Source organism: Chelonia mydas, chromosome 5, assembly GCF_015237465.2.
Source record: "Chelonia mydas isolate rCheMyd1 chromosome 5, rCheMyd1.pri.v2, whole genome shotgun sequence".
In the NCBI taxonomy this organism is placed as follows: Eukaryota; Metazoa; Chordata; order Testudines; family Cheloniidae; genus Chelonia; species Chelonia mydas.
Genome location: NC_051245.2, coordinates 75,717,312 through 75,731,249, shown reverse-complemented (window position 1 = coordinate 75,731,249; position 13,938 = coordinate 75,717,312). Strand labels below are relative to the sequence as shown.

Genomic DNA, 13,938 nt, shown 5'->3' with positions numbered 1-13,938 from the left:
TCTCAATTGAGTCTAAATTAGCTCTTTTATTATACCATGGAGAGAGGAAGGGTCAAATGGTGTCTTTAACCATAAACAGGGCCCATACCACCAAGTACAAGTACCTGTCCCCAACCTCACTCAACTCATTGGTCTTTGGAACCCATGTCCCCTAGCAAGTGCCGTTTAGTTGAGTGTGAGTCCGTCCATTGGAGTATGCCAGGTACAGTTCTGCTGCCCTTGGTTCACACAACAAGGATAACAACGCTTTTTTACTCCTGCCCCAATAACAAGGAGACTGGGGATCCAACACCAGCCACAAGTGATCATTTGGCCAAGCAATACCATTATGCTGAGCAACTAGGCAGAGTGGGTGTATCCATGAAAACGAGATCAGCTTCTGAAATCTTTTTCCACAGCTCACCACTAGATGTCAGGGGAGAGCTCATTCACACTCCGCTTATATATGTATACACCCCTACTGCTTTATCCTGCAGATTGGCACATAGATACTATTGCAACAGGTGCATTTGACGTATCTAAATATATGTTAAGAACTTAATTATTCTCCACTGGAATTAATGTTGAAGGATTATCTGTCATTTCCTGAGAAAGGGAACACGTGTCACTGAGGTTGAATGTACCTTGAGTAGGAGTTTAATTACCATTTCTCATGAGAAGTCCACAGATACAAAAGATCACATTGCTACTAAAAACATAGTTCAAATGTGCACCACCCACATTCTCCTTTGAAACTGGCAATCTTCCTAGGGAGATGAATATGGCTGCAGCTGAAGCAACAGTAACTTTTCAAACAGTGAAATACTGTCAAGCATTCCAAATCTTGGACTTCACTAACCAAATTACACAACAATGTGAATGTGATTCCAATGTTGTCACGACCTGAAAATACCTAGTGCTCATTTTAATCTTTATTTATAATGGTACAGTTACACTTATATAGAACCTTCTATCCATAGGCGCTGACTCCAGGCATGCTCCAGGGCTGGAGCACCCACAGGGAAAAATTGGCACCCACCAGCAGCTCCCTGCCCCACCCCCCCACCCCAGCTCACCTCCGCTCCGCCTCGGCCTTCTGCCCTCCTCTCCCCCACTTCTCCCCCTCCATCCCAGCACTTGCTGCTGCCAAACAGCTGTTTCGCAGCGGCAAGTGCTGGGAGGGAGGGAGGGAAAAGGAGGGGGAACATGGCACGCTCCAGAAAGAGGCAGGGCTGGGGTGGGGATTTGGGGAAGGGGTTGGAATGGGGGTGAGGTGGCATGGGAGAGGGTGGGGAAGGGGTGGAGTTGGGGCGGGGGTGGAGGCGGGGCTGGGGGCAAGCATCCACCGGTGCTGGGAAAAGTTGGCGCCTATGCTTCTATCCAAACTGTGAGGTGGAGGTAATAGTTCAGAACACTAGTGAGTTCTGTCCTCAGTAACACAAACACATAACAACTGGTGGCAAAGAGAAGATGTCAAATCATTAGAATTGGTATAATTAAGAACAGGAAGATAGGTTTTGAGCAGGAATTAAAATGAAGAGAATCAGAAAAAAAAGGGAGAAAGAATTCCAGGGAGCTGGGCTAGAAAAGAAGAGGCCTAAAGAATTAAACAATTTTTTTAAATTAAATCAGAACTTCTCAGACTTGGCAAACAAGGCTAAAGCATTACTTACAAGTGACATCCATAAACAAATATTTCTCATCCACTGCCCTGGACATTACTCATAGCATCAGAACTGATCATTCCACCACAGTTTAGGCTGTCCTCACCCATGTACTACTTTGAGTTTAGACTCCCTTCCCTGGAATGCTGCAGCACTGCACTCTAACCTCCGTTTACTTGGCCTCCATCTAAAGCTGCTTAGGCTTGTTGCTCTCCAGAGCAGAGAGCTTTAGCCTGGGAGAATTTCCTCTCACAGACTTCCAGAAACATTCAACAAATTGGATTTCCAGAAATTAGAAGCTACTGGCCTTATTTTTATGGCAGTCCAAGGATCCTGTGTGCTCAGTCTGCATTTCTTGCAGCTCCCTCAGAGTGGGTGTATCAGTGCTGCCTAACTCAGCCTGCCGTCTCTCACCGGATTTCCTCAGCAATGCAGCTGCCTGCAGCCCCATTGCCAGAAGAGCATCCAAAGTGATGGAATCAGCAAGAGAAGATAACCCTGAATTCCCCTTCTCCCAGGTTATTCCATGTTGTCACCAGAGCAGCCTAGCCTAGCCTGCTAACTTCTTGGACCTGCTGGCAATTTTTGCAAGGGCACTGCAGCAGAGTGGTCTAATAGCCCATACCATCAGCTTACAAATGTCCACAAACAAATAACTGAATTCCAACAATACAATATCAGAACTTGGGGGGCGGGAGGGAGTGCCAAAGATGGCACCAGAGTAACGCCACTGCAGTAGGGCCTATCTGAACATAGTGCATTTTAGAATGAGCAGTGCTTCCTAAGCACTAGTGCTCCTGTCCATTCCTTCTAGTCTCCCAGGATTTCAGACTCTGCTTTGGCAGAGGTTATTCTTCTGTTCCTAATATTCTTCACCTCTGGCAGACATCCTTCACTTTATAAGTACCTGCACAGGGAGAAAATACTGGGTACTAGCAGACACTGTAATCGAGAGTGGAAAAGGCATAACAAGAAGCAATGGCTGGAAGTTGAAGCCGGACAAATTCAAATTAGAAATAAGACCCATTTTTAACAGTGAAGAACAGCCGAGAAGGGGAAGTGGTGGATTCTCCATCTCTTGAAGTCTTCACTTTAAGACTGGATGCCTTTCTGGAAGATAAGCTTTACACAATCAAGTTTTTGGGCTCAAAGGAGTAACTGTATGAAATTATTTGGCCTGTGATACACAGGAGGTCAGACTAGATGATCTAAAGTTTTAAAACCTATGAGTCCTGTAATTCCTGGAGATTGGCCCCCATAGGGATTGAAACCTCAATTACTTAAAGCCTCCTCCCTCTGTCCTTGGAGTTATTAATCAAAGATTTTTGGTATCATCTTTCTTTTACACTTTCTCATCTCCTGTTTCATAGCTGCTCCACAAGACAGATTCCCAGTAGAAGAGTGGCAGTTCAATGTGATTTTGCAGGCCCAGACAAAATCTCAAGTTTAGTCCTATAGATGGAGACATCCTGTATTTGTTTGTTTCTTTCCTTCCTTACCATAATCAGTTAGGATGATAAATGAGCTTGGAGTGCCTCAAAGAACTCATTTCCAGTTCTTTAAAAAACAGTGCTGACTTTCTACACAGCCAAAAAGAACAGAGCTCCACTTAAACCAGTGTCTCTCCAATATTTTTGTCCTAAATTCTAATATCATTAGGAAAAAAAGTTGCACGCATGTGATGTGAAATGGGATTTAAAGTCTATCTGCTCTGGACCAAAGGATGGAGAAAGCCAGAGACCTTTAATTCTTCTTTCATGGGATCTCTAACATGCTTGATGGCCTCCAATATCCACTTTCAAATGACCAAAATAAACATAAGTCAAACATGAAAAGCACACTGTAAAACCTCTCTGGTGGACGTGATATATCTTGACTTTAGCAAAGCTTTTGATATGGTCTCCCACCGTATTCTTGCCAGCAAGTTTAAAAAGTATGGATTGAATGAATAGACTATAAGGTAGATAGAAAGCTGGCTAGATTGTTGGGCTCAACGGGTAGTGATCAACAGCTCGATGTCTAGTTGGCAGCTGGTATCAAGCGGAGTGCCCCAGGGGTTGGTCCTGGGGCCGGTTTTGTTCAACATCTTTATTAATGATGTGGGCGATGAGATAGATTGCACCCTCAGCAAGTTCATGGATGACAATAAGCTGGGGGAAGAGGTAGATACGCTGGAGGGTAAGGATAAGGTCCAGAGTGACCTAGACAAATTGGAGGATTGGGCCAAAAGAAATCTGATGGGGGACAATAAGGACAAGTGCAGAGTCCTGCACTTAGGACAGAAGAATCCCCTCCACAACTACAGGCTGAGGACCGACTGGCTAAGCAGAAGTTCTACAGAAAAGGACCTGGGGATTACAGTGGATGAGAAACTGGATATGAGCAGTGTGCTCTTATTGCCAAGAAGGCTAATGGCATATTGGGCTGCATTAGTAGGAGCTTTGCCAGCAGATCGAGGGCAGTGATTATTCCCCTCTATTCAGCACTGGTGAGGCTATATCTGGAGTATTGCATCCAGTTTTGGGCCCTCAACTACAGAAAGGACAAATTGGAGAGAGTCCAGTGGAGGGCAACAAAAATGATCAGGGAACTGGGGCACATGACTTAAGAGGAGAGGCGGAGGGAACTGGGTTATTTAGTCTGCAGAAGAGAAGAGTGAGTGAGGGGTTTGATAGCAGCCTCCAACTATCTGAAGGCGGGGGAGGGTTCCAAAGAGGATGGAGCTCGGCTGTTCTCAGTGGTGGCGGATGACAGAACAGGGAGCAATGGTCTCAAGTTGCAGTGGGGGAGGTCTAGGTTTGATATTAGGAAACACTATTTCACTAGGAGGGTAGTGAAGTACTGGAATGGGTTACCTAGGGAGGTGGTGGAATCTCCATCCTTAGAGGTTTTTAAGGCCAGGCTTGACAAAGCCCTGGCTGGGATGATTTAGTTGGTCTTGGTCCTGCTTTGAGCAGGGAGTTGGACTAGATGACCTCCTGAGGTCTCTTCCAACCCTAATCTTCTATGATTCTATGATTCTGTGACATCCAAGTACATTTTGCAAAGAGCTCATCAAAGTCTTAAGATGAGAAGCATAGAATTTTATAGTAAGAGTTTTGCAATGCAGCCATTTAAGATTGGGAATCCCTTAATGATAACAATAAAAGTTTAATTCACTGTCTCCTTTTCTCTTGCTCTTCTTTCTCTTTCCTTTTTCTTTTGAATCCTTTTTTCTTTAAGGAGAGCTACTCCTTTCCTTCAATAAAAAATTCCTTAATTCTCTTCCCCTTCTCACTACTTCTTTCCCATCCCCACTTGTTCAGCTTCACTCTTTGCTAATGAAACAAGTACCACCCAATCTCTTACTTCTTTCTCCACTGCCTGCCACAACCACCACTCACAGTGCCACAAGCACCCATGAACTCACTCACCTGTCTCACCCATCCACGCTCATTGCCCCCCTCCACAAAGAACCAAAGACACATCTATTGTCCCACACAGGCCCATGCACCATCACTCACTGGGACCTTCTTTTATGGATTCGACACCCACCCCATATCATTTCTGGGATGGTAAGGACTCCCCAAACACCCATGGATCACCCAAGGCCCATCCCCCTTTTGAACTCTCATGAGCTCTCCATAGCCCCCTTCTTGTTCTCTGAGACCTCCCTCTTAGGTACTATTCCATTTTCTGGCATTTCTGTATGACACACACACGTACAGCCCCCTGCCCCCGGCCCTCAGAGTCTCTCAGCCTCGTCACCCTCCCCACAAGATTCTCATATGGACCTCTTTAGCCCTCTTCTCTGGCCCCCTTATCCCATATACCCTTCATGGGTCTCTTGGGGCAAGCCACATCCTCTCTGGGCTTTTCCACCTTTTCACCCAGGCCTGCACTCATTCTCTACCTCTTTCATTGCAGTGGCCATAGGCAGGACTGGAATACCTACTCTGATCTGCCTCATCTTCCCACAATGCTTCCCTGCAGGGCAGGATGAGAAAGTGCAGGAGCAGTACCCCTTCCTTTGTTATAGCCTATGGTTGCTCTGGAGGAGGCAGAAGAAATTTGACTGCTGGCTAGGTAAAGGGGGCTGGACAGTCCAGAAGCTGAGAAATGGAAGGGCCCAGGAGAAGGCATGGGAGGACCTGCAGACCACGAAGTGAAACAGCTGCTCCCAAAGGCCGAGCTCTAGCAATTCAAAAGACTGGAACATTTTAGAAGGCTCAGCCCTTTTCTCACATTAGCTGCAGGAGGTGGCAGGCTTTGCAAGATATGGCACTCACTAAATCTACCCAGGACAAGGAGGCTAAAATTGCCATAATTTGGCACAGTGATGAGGAGATTTATCTTTTACCCAGCTTCTCCTCTGAAGGTCTTTTCCTGTCCCGCAGTGTTATCCCATCTCCAATCCCTACCTATCAGTTTTCCCCTTTTCTGTCTTTTCTAGAACTCTTTGCTCCATAAACCAGATTGCTTGCTCTGTTTCTTTAATCCTGGAGGATTTCCACAGTCCTCCCATGTCCTGCAGAATGCAAGTATACTGGACAAGCACCCAGGCACAAATATTTTCTCATCTGGCCTGCCCTTTTACCATTGTGTGGCTCTGAAGGATTATGGAAATAAGAGGCCAGACAAATTCATTCCAGAAGCAGAATCTGGCAATTCCAACCCCATGCTGGACAAATGGGCAGAAATCACAGGGCCATACAAACAGTCAAAATCCATGGTTACGCTTAAATAAATATTGACAGGTAAGAAGTCTGCTCTCTTTTCTCCACTTGATCCCTTTCCCCTAGCACCTTCACTATTACGACCATCATCGGCCACTCCAGAGTCCATCAGCACCATAACTAACTTTGGATGTGGCATGACATGAAGCACTCATTTAAAAAACAAGCACAATACAAATCAACATTGCAAAACAGCATTTCAGTCTGTACTGCAGTGCTGGTTCTTTCTCTATTGAGGGGTTAAGGGAAGGCGGGGAGCAGTTGGGCAGGACTCATGGTCTTTCCAAATATTTTCCTCTAAGGCATTGCCAGGAGCTGCAGGAGGGAGGCACAAATGTAGTAATCATACAAAAACAAAGGATTTAGAACAATATTTTATTCCACTTTGCTGGGGGTTGTTTTTTAGGTCTTGGCTTCAGACTGCGTATCCCTCTGGGCCCGTCAACATCTGGTACCTGTAGCACTGTCTTCACATTCTGGGCAGGAGTTTATAGGTTTCATTTCATGAATCATTCGCAAGCTGCATGGATGCCAAAGTTATTTATCTCTTTATCCTTTCGCAGTATTTTTCTCCTTCAGCCTATGGCAGAAATGCTGAGCAATGCTAATAAGACATGATCTAATACATGATCTAATTCCCTTCTGTGTTTAAGTAGTTCCTTCAGATGCCAGGACAGCCATGCTACCTGAATTATACATGAATCTGTGAGAGTGATTAGGGGAAGAGTGATAACAAGATATCTGGTAGAAACAAAAACACACATGGAATTTTTGGCACCTACGATAACAGAATTGTAGGCCATCCCCTACTTTCCCTGACTTCCAGGTAAGCAAAACTCTAGACTAAGGTCTATTAAGTCTCTTGACAGCAATGAGCACCAATGCTCTCTTCTGCTACTTAATCAACTCCCTAATTTTTCCCATTGTCCGAACAATCTCCAAGGGAAAAAAGTCATGTTTGAATTCTAGTTCATCTGTGAGCAGGACTTTGTCACTATCATATTCCTGAAAATAGTAGAAAGCCCAGCATGACTGTTAGAAGAAGATTCCATATAGTTCTGTAAGCAGTGAGTAAAAAAATTCCAAAAGCAAGTGGATTAAAAACTATATTACTAGATACAAATAACCCTTCAAAGAGAGAACAATATACATTTGGCACGACCTGTGCTATGTAATTAGGAATAAAATAAATTTATTTAATCTGAATATCTGCCTCTTCCCATCTTGATTTACATGTAGGTTGCTACTTTAAAGTAGCTTAAGAAACAACCAGATTAGTTCATCATGACAAGTACTATTTGCTACAACTTTAAAACTGGCTCCATTTGCATGAGGATGGCACAATTTACTGTGTGTTATTACACCTTTGAAAATACATGGTGCAACATGTTTCTCATCACTTACCACTAACTCTCATATGCTGGCCATTTTATTTCCCTGCAGAGATATGACATTTATATTGGATATTTTTTATTGAGATGAGTGATGCTGTAGTAAGGACTAAAATGAGGCTTGTGAGTTATTTTATTTTTAAAGAGCATTGTATGGTAAAGTACTTTAAAAAGGGTTTATCTCTATTGTTTGGAAAACCCTCATAGGAACTTGAAAATGAACTCTTTCCTTATAATTCCTTTTTCTTCTGGCAAATATTGTTTTCGTTTGCTTCTTTTGGTTTGCTATATTACTAAAGAATCTTGAAATGTAGAACCGAGTCTCTTCATTACCAATGTGTTTAAAGGGAGTTATATTTTAAGAACAAACAGACTGACAATGACCCTTTAAAGGTCAAATGTATGCAAACATAACTAATTATGTTAACGAGTGTCAAACCACGAGAGGAAAATATACGGCATGACGTTGCTGGTGGCGTGTACCTTTAGGTTGCTTGGATTTCTGGTGTTCAGAACGGTACCTGCAGGACCTGCATGGCACTGCTTCAGATGATGACTCTCCATGCCCAGGCTGTCACATTCTCTTCTTCAGCTTGAGGCCAGGGTTCCAGTTCCTTCACCAGTCAAAACTCAATGCAACTTTATGACTAATCAAACCATTATTTACTGGCATTTTCCAGAACAGAAGGAAAAGATTAAATGTATGAGTTGGGATATCAGGAGACGTCCCCTCCAGGAGCCTCACTGTGTTTAAGCTGTCACTTTCATAATCAGCTTCTGTGCCTGGCAGTCAGAGGTTTAAGGACATCCAGAGCATGGGGTTCAGTCCCTAATCCTCTTGGCTAATAGCCACTGATGGACCTATCCTCCATGAACTTATCTAATTATTTTTTTAACCCAACCAGACTCCTTGTTGTTTTTGTGGCTACAAACTGACACGGCTACCTCCTGATTTTCTGAACCCAGTTATACTTTTGGCCATGGCAATTCCACAGGTTGACTGTGCATTGTGTGAAGAAGTACTTTCTTTTGCTTGTTTTTAACCTGATGCCCTAATTTCATTGGGTGACCCCAGGTTCTTGTGTTATGTGAAAGGGCAAACATGACTTTTCTAATCACTTTCTCCATGCCATTCAGGAGTTTATACACCTCTATTGGATCCCCCCCTTAGGCATCTCTTTTCTAAATGTACAGTTGTAGTCTTTTTAGTCTCTCTTCATATGGAAGATGTTCTATCCCACAAATCATTTTTGTTGTCCTTCTCTGTACCTTTTCCAGTTCTAATATATCTTTTTTGGGGATGGGGTGACAAGAACTGCACACAGCATTCAGGGTGTGGGCATACTGCAGATTTATATAGTGGCATTAGGCTATTTTTTGTTTTATTATCTATACCTTTCCTAATGGTTCTTAAAATTCTGTTATCTTTTTGACTGCTGCACTTTGAGTGGATGTTTTCAGAGAACTATCTACAATAACTCCAATATATCTTTCTTGAGTTGTAACAGCTAATTTAGACCCCATCATTTTGAATGTCCGCAAATGTTGCCACCTTACTGTTCACCCCTTTGTCCAGATCATTTATGAATATCTTGAACAGCACAGATCCTTGAGGGAAGTCTCACTATTTACTTCTCTCCATTGTGAAAACTGACCTTTTACCCCTAGCCTTTGTTTCTTATCTTTTAACTAGTTACTGATCCACAAGAGGACCTTCCCATCTTCCTGCTTATCTCATGCCTGCTTTTGAAAATCGAAATACAACATATTGATCATCCTTGTCCACATGTTTGTTGACACCTTTAAAGAATTCTAATAGATTGATGAGGCATGATATCCCTTTATAAAAGCCATGTTGACTCTTCCCCAAGATATCATATTCATCTATGTGTCTTATTATTTTGTTCTTTACTATAGGTTCAACCAATCTGCCTGATACTGAAGTTAGGCTTAGTGGCCTGTTGTTGCCAGGATTGCCTTTGGAACCTTTTTTAAAAATTCATTGTTAAATTCGTGACCCCCCCTCCCTCCCCCTCGCCCCGTCAGCTGTTACAGAGGCTGATCTGAATGGTAAGTTACACAGCACAGTTAGTAGTTGTGCAATTTCACCTTGAGGTCCTTCAGAACTTCTGGTGAATATCAGCTGGTCCTGGTGACTTATCATTGTTTAATTTACCAGTTTGTTCCAAAATCTCCTCTACTGACACCTCAATCTGGGACAGTTCCTCACAGTTGTCACCTAAAAAGAATGGCTCAGGTGCAGGGCCGTTCTTAGGATTTATGGGGCCCTATGCAGTATTATTAAACTGGTGCCCCTATGCCCGACTTGGGGCACAGCCACCACCTCTGCCCAGGGACCCCCAGAAGAACCAGCCCCACCCCCATTGAGACACACACTGAGCTTCGTATGCAGCAGACGCTGCGGCAGCCCAGGCTCGCAGCCCGGGGTGGGAAGGGATGAGGCAGCAAAGGATACTGAGCCGCCTGGCCCGTCTCATGGTGATGGTGAGTCACAGTTCCCTGCAGAGACCCCCATACCCTCTCCCTCAGGCAGAATGTACCACGCCGGCACATTCAGCTCTATGAATACAGCTCCTGCCTAAGGAGACTGCAGCATACGCTGGGTGTGCGGGACCAACCCACTCTTACCTGCTGTCCTGGTGGTGCCCCAAATTTTTGGGTGCCCTAAGCAGCCACGTATGCTATGTATGCCTAAGGATGGCCTTGCTCAGGTGTGGGGATCACCCACACATCCGTTGCAGTGAAAAGCAATGCAAAGAAATCATTTAGCTTCTCCACAAGTCTTCCTTGAGTACTCCTTTAGCACCTCCATCATACCCTGGCCCCACTGGCTGTTTGGCAGGCTTCCTGCTTCTGATGTACTTAAAAAAAATTGCTGTTACATTTTGTGTCTTTTGGTAGTTGCTCTTCAAATTCTTTCTTGATCTGCCTTATTATACTTTATACATGACCTACCAGAGTTTACGTTCCTTTCTATTTTCCTCACTAGAATTTGATCTCCAGTTTTTAAAGGATGCCTTTTTGCCTCCAACTGCCTCTTTTCCTGTGTTGTTTAGCCATGGTAGCATTTTTATTTTTTTTGGTCCTTTTACTTTTTTTTTAAATTTGGGGTATACATGTAGTTTGAGCCTCTATTATGGTGTTTTTATATAGTCTCCATGCAGTTTGCAGGCATGGTCAGCTTTGTGACTCTTCCTTTTAATATCTATTTAACTAGCTTCCTCATTTTTGTGTAGTTTCCCTTTGTGAAGGGGAACTACACAAAAATGAGGAAGCTAGTTAAATAGAAATGAAACTGTGGTGGGTTTCTTTGGCATTTTTCCCCTTACAAATATGTTAAATTTAATTACATTGTGGTTGCTATTACTAAACGATTCAGCTATATTCACCTTATGGACCAGATCCTGTTCTCCACTTAGGACTAAATCAAGAATTGCCTCTCCCCTTGTAGATTCCAGGACAAGATGTTTCAAAAAGTAATAATTTATTGTGTCTTGAAATTTTATCTCTATATCCTTTCCTGAGGTGACCTATGCCCAGTCAACATGAGGATAGTTGAAATCCCCCATTTTAATTGCATTTTCTGCATTTGTAGCCTCTCTAATCTCTCTGAACATTTCACAATCACCATTACCATCTTTGTCAGGTGGTCGGTAGTATTGTCCTACTGCTACACTCATATTGTTCAAGAATGGAATTGCTATCCATAAAGATTCTATGGTACAATTTGATTCACTTAAAATTTTTACTTTATTTGACTCTATGCTTTCTTTCACACATAGTGTCATTCCCCCACCAGCATGACCTACTCTGTCATCCCTGTACATTTTATATCCTGGTATTACAGTGTTCCATTGATTATCCTCATTCCACCAAGTTGTCGTGATACCTATCATATCAATATCCTCATTTAGTTCCAGGCAGTCTAGTTCACCCAATCTTAGTATTTAGACTACTAGCATTTGTATATAAGCACTTGCACATTTTGTCTATATTCACTTGCTTGCCTTCATGTATTATATAAATGGGACTCTTTTCTGTTTGACTGTTCCTCACTAGCTCCTGCCTGTACTTTACCAACTTCTTTGTTATCCTCTTTACTAGGATAGGGAGTTCCTCCTTTAATAAATTCACCCTAAGGGCTTTCCCCCAGCCTTAGTTTAAAAAAATCCTCTACAATGTTTTCAATTTTACATGCCAGCAATCTGGTTCTGTTTTGGTTTAGGTGGAACCCATCCTTCCTGTATAGGCTACTCCTTTCCCAAAAGGTTCCCCAGTTCCTAATAAACCTAAAACCCTGCTCCCCTACACCATCGGCTTATCCATGCATTGAGACCCTGCAGTACTGCTTCTCTTTCTGACATGTCTCTACAGAGAAATGTGCCATGTGCTTAATAATCAACATAGTATAAGTCAATTAGTTTTAATGTGTAGAGATCACAAATTTCAATATACGTTACTGTGTAGATAAGACTTTTTCTTTTGAAGAAAGGGCAATTAAAAAGGGGGTTGTTATACAGTGAAACCTGCACAAAAACCACCTTTTGGGGCAACCTTCTGCTACAGACTGCCTCTGAGTATTTCTAAACATATTCAGTCCCATTCTGCTCTAGATTTATTAGAAGACCACTTCCACTAAGTAGCCAGTTTTTGCTGGTCCATTGAATGATTGCTTAAGAGAGATTTTACTGTACTTTCTTCTATCCTGGTATTGACTTATGATAAAAGAAAAAGTTTCTCACTGATTAACTCATTTTTTCAAAATTACATCCATCTCTTTGCCCATTTCAAATAAGTTATTTCAATGTCCCTGTCCAGCTGGGTGAAAAAAAAATCTCTTTGCATACATTTCATTTAACTGATTTTTTGGGGGTATTATTAAAGACCAAGGGAACACGTCTTTTCAAATTCCATTAGCATTAACATGAATGATTAACATGTATATGGTGCTATAGGAGGTCAACACACCTTCTAGAGAATAAAGAAACAATCCCTGCCCCAAGGAGCTAGCAATCTAGTTCAACAAAGGTAGGACGTTTGTACGCAATGTAGTTTAATTGAGTTACATAGCTGTAGGAATCAAATATAGATATGAAAAAATGATAAATTGAACAGGCTGGTCACGTCTATTACAGTGAAAAAGAGTGTAAGTTCAATCCATCTTAGTTTGCTTTCTTAGTTGGGAATTCTAAATTCACAAATGGTAATTACTGAAACGGGGGAACAGACACTCAAACTGCATGATTGCTCACAAAAAGACAATAATACAGGCAATAAACCAAACACAACCCAACATAAAATATATCTCTAGACCTCTGAGTCCACAAGCAGTGCAGAACAACTTCAAAAAAGTTTTAAACAGAAGCTTTAAGAAGGTAAATTCCCCCCCCCCCTTTTTTTTTCTTAAAACAAGGCAAAATCACCAGAAGCTATTCTTCCCCAGTGACAGTAATTAGATTGTGAAAGAGGAAGATGATTGTGTCATTAAACCACAGGACTGGGGATGAGGAGTTCTGAATTCTGTTCCTGGGCAGCCTTCCTGTGTCAACTTGAACACATCACTTACCCAAGAAGCCTCCAACCTCAGTTGAGACCTCTGTCATGCTACAGTAATGCAGGATATAAATAATAATTGCACCTCCAATTCACCCATCTGTACAAAGAGGATAATGACACTTTGTTACTCTACAGGGTGCTGTGAGATTGATTAATTAACCTTTGCAAAGTGCCAGAAATCCTTGATTGGAAAGTACTATAGAAGTAATTTTATTATGCTCACCAGTGTGAAGAGATTTAAGGTTTAGTCTTTTGAAAAATGGTCTTTTTCAACATCTCCCTCTCTCTCTCTCTCGCCTCTTCCAGAAGAACATTATGTGAACCCATAGGTCTGGAATGGTGTGAAGACTGAGCAGAAAGGAAATTCACAGAGGAGAAAATAAATGTCTCATTTACTGCAATCTTGTGGTCTAAACAGAGGAAACCACAGCCAGATGTCAGTGTTTATGTGCAGGGAAGGGGGATAACGCAAGGACTTTTGCATTCCTGAGATTACAGAGCTTTGCAGACAGCCAAAGTGTACAATTCTTATCTATGGCAAAAGAGAGGCTTTCCGAAGTACAGAAACTAAGTTCACACAGTGGGTGAACAGTCTGTTACCCATCCTTTCAA

The 13,938-nt window shown here is 42.5% G+C and overlaps 1 protein-coding gene across 1 annotated transcript in view; it reads right to left on the bottom strand.

The window, feature by feature from the left end:
- Positions 1 to 13,668, bottom strand: part of LOC102942100 (zinc finger protein 474) — a 41,325-nt gene extending 27,657 nt beyond the window's left edge. The window contains exon 1 of the mRNA XM_027828975.3: positions 13,550 to 13,668. The gene's annotated coding sequence lies outside the window, so the exon portion shown is untranslated. The remainder of the gene's footprint in view (positions 1 to 13,549) is intronic.
- Between the last annotated feature and the right edge of the window lie 270 nt (positions 13,669 to 13,938).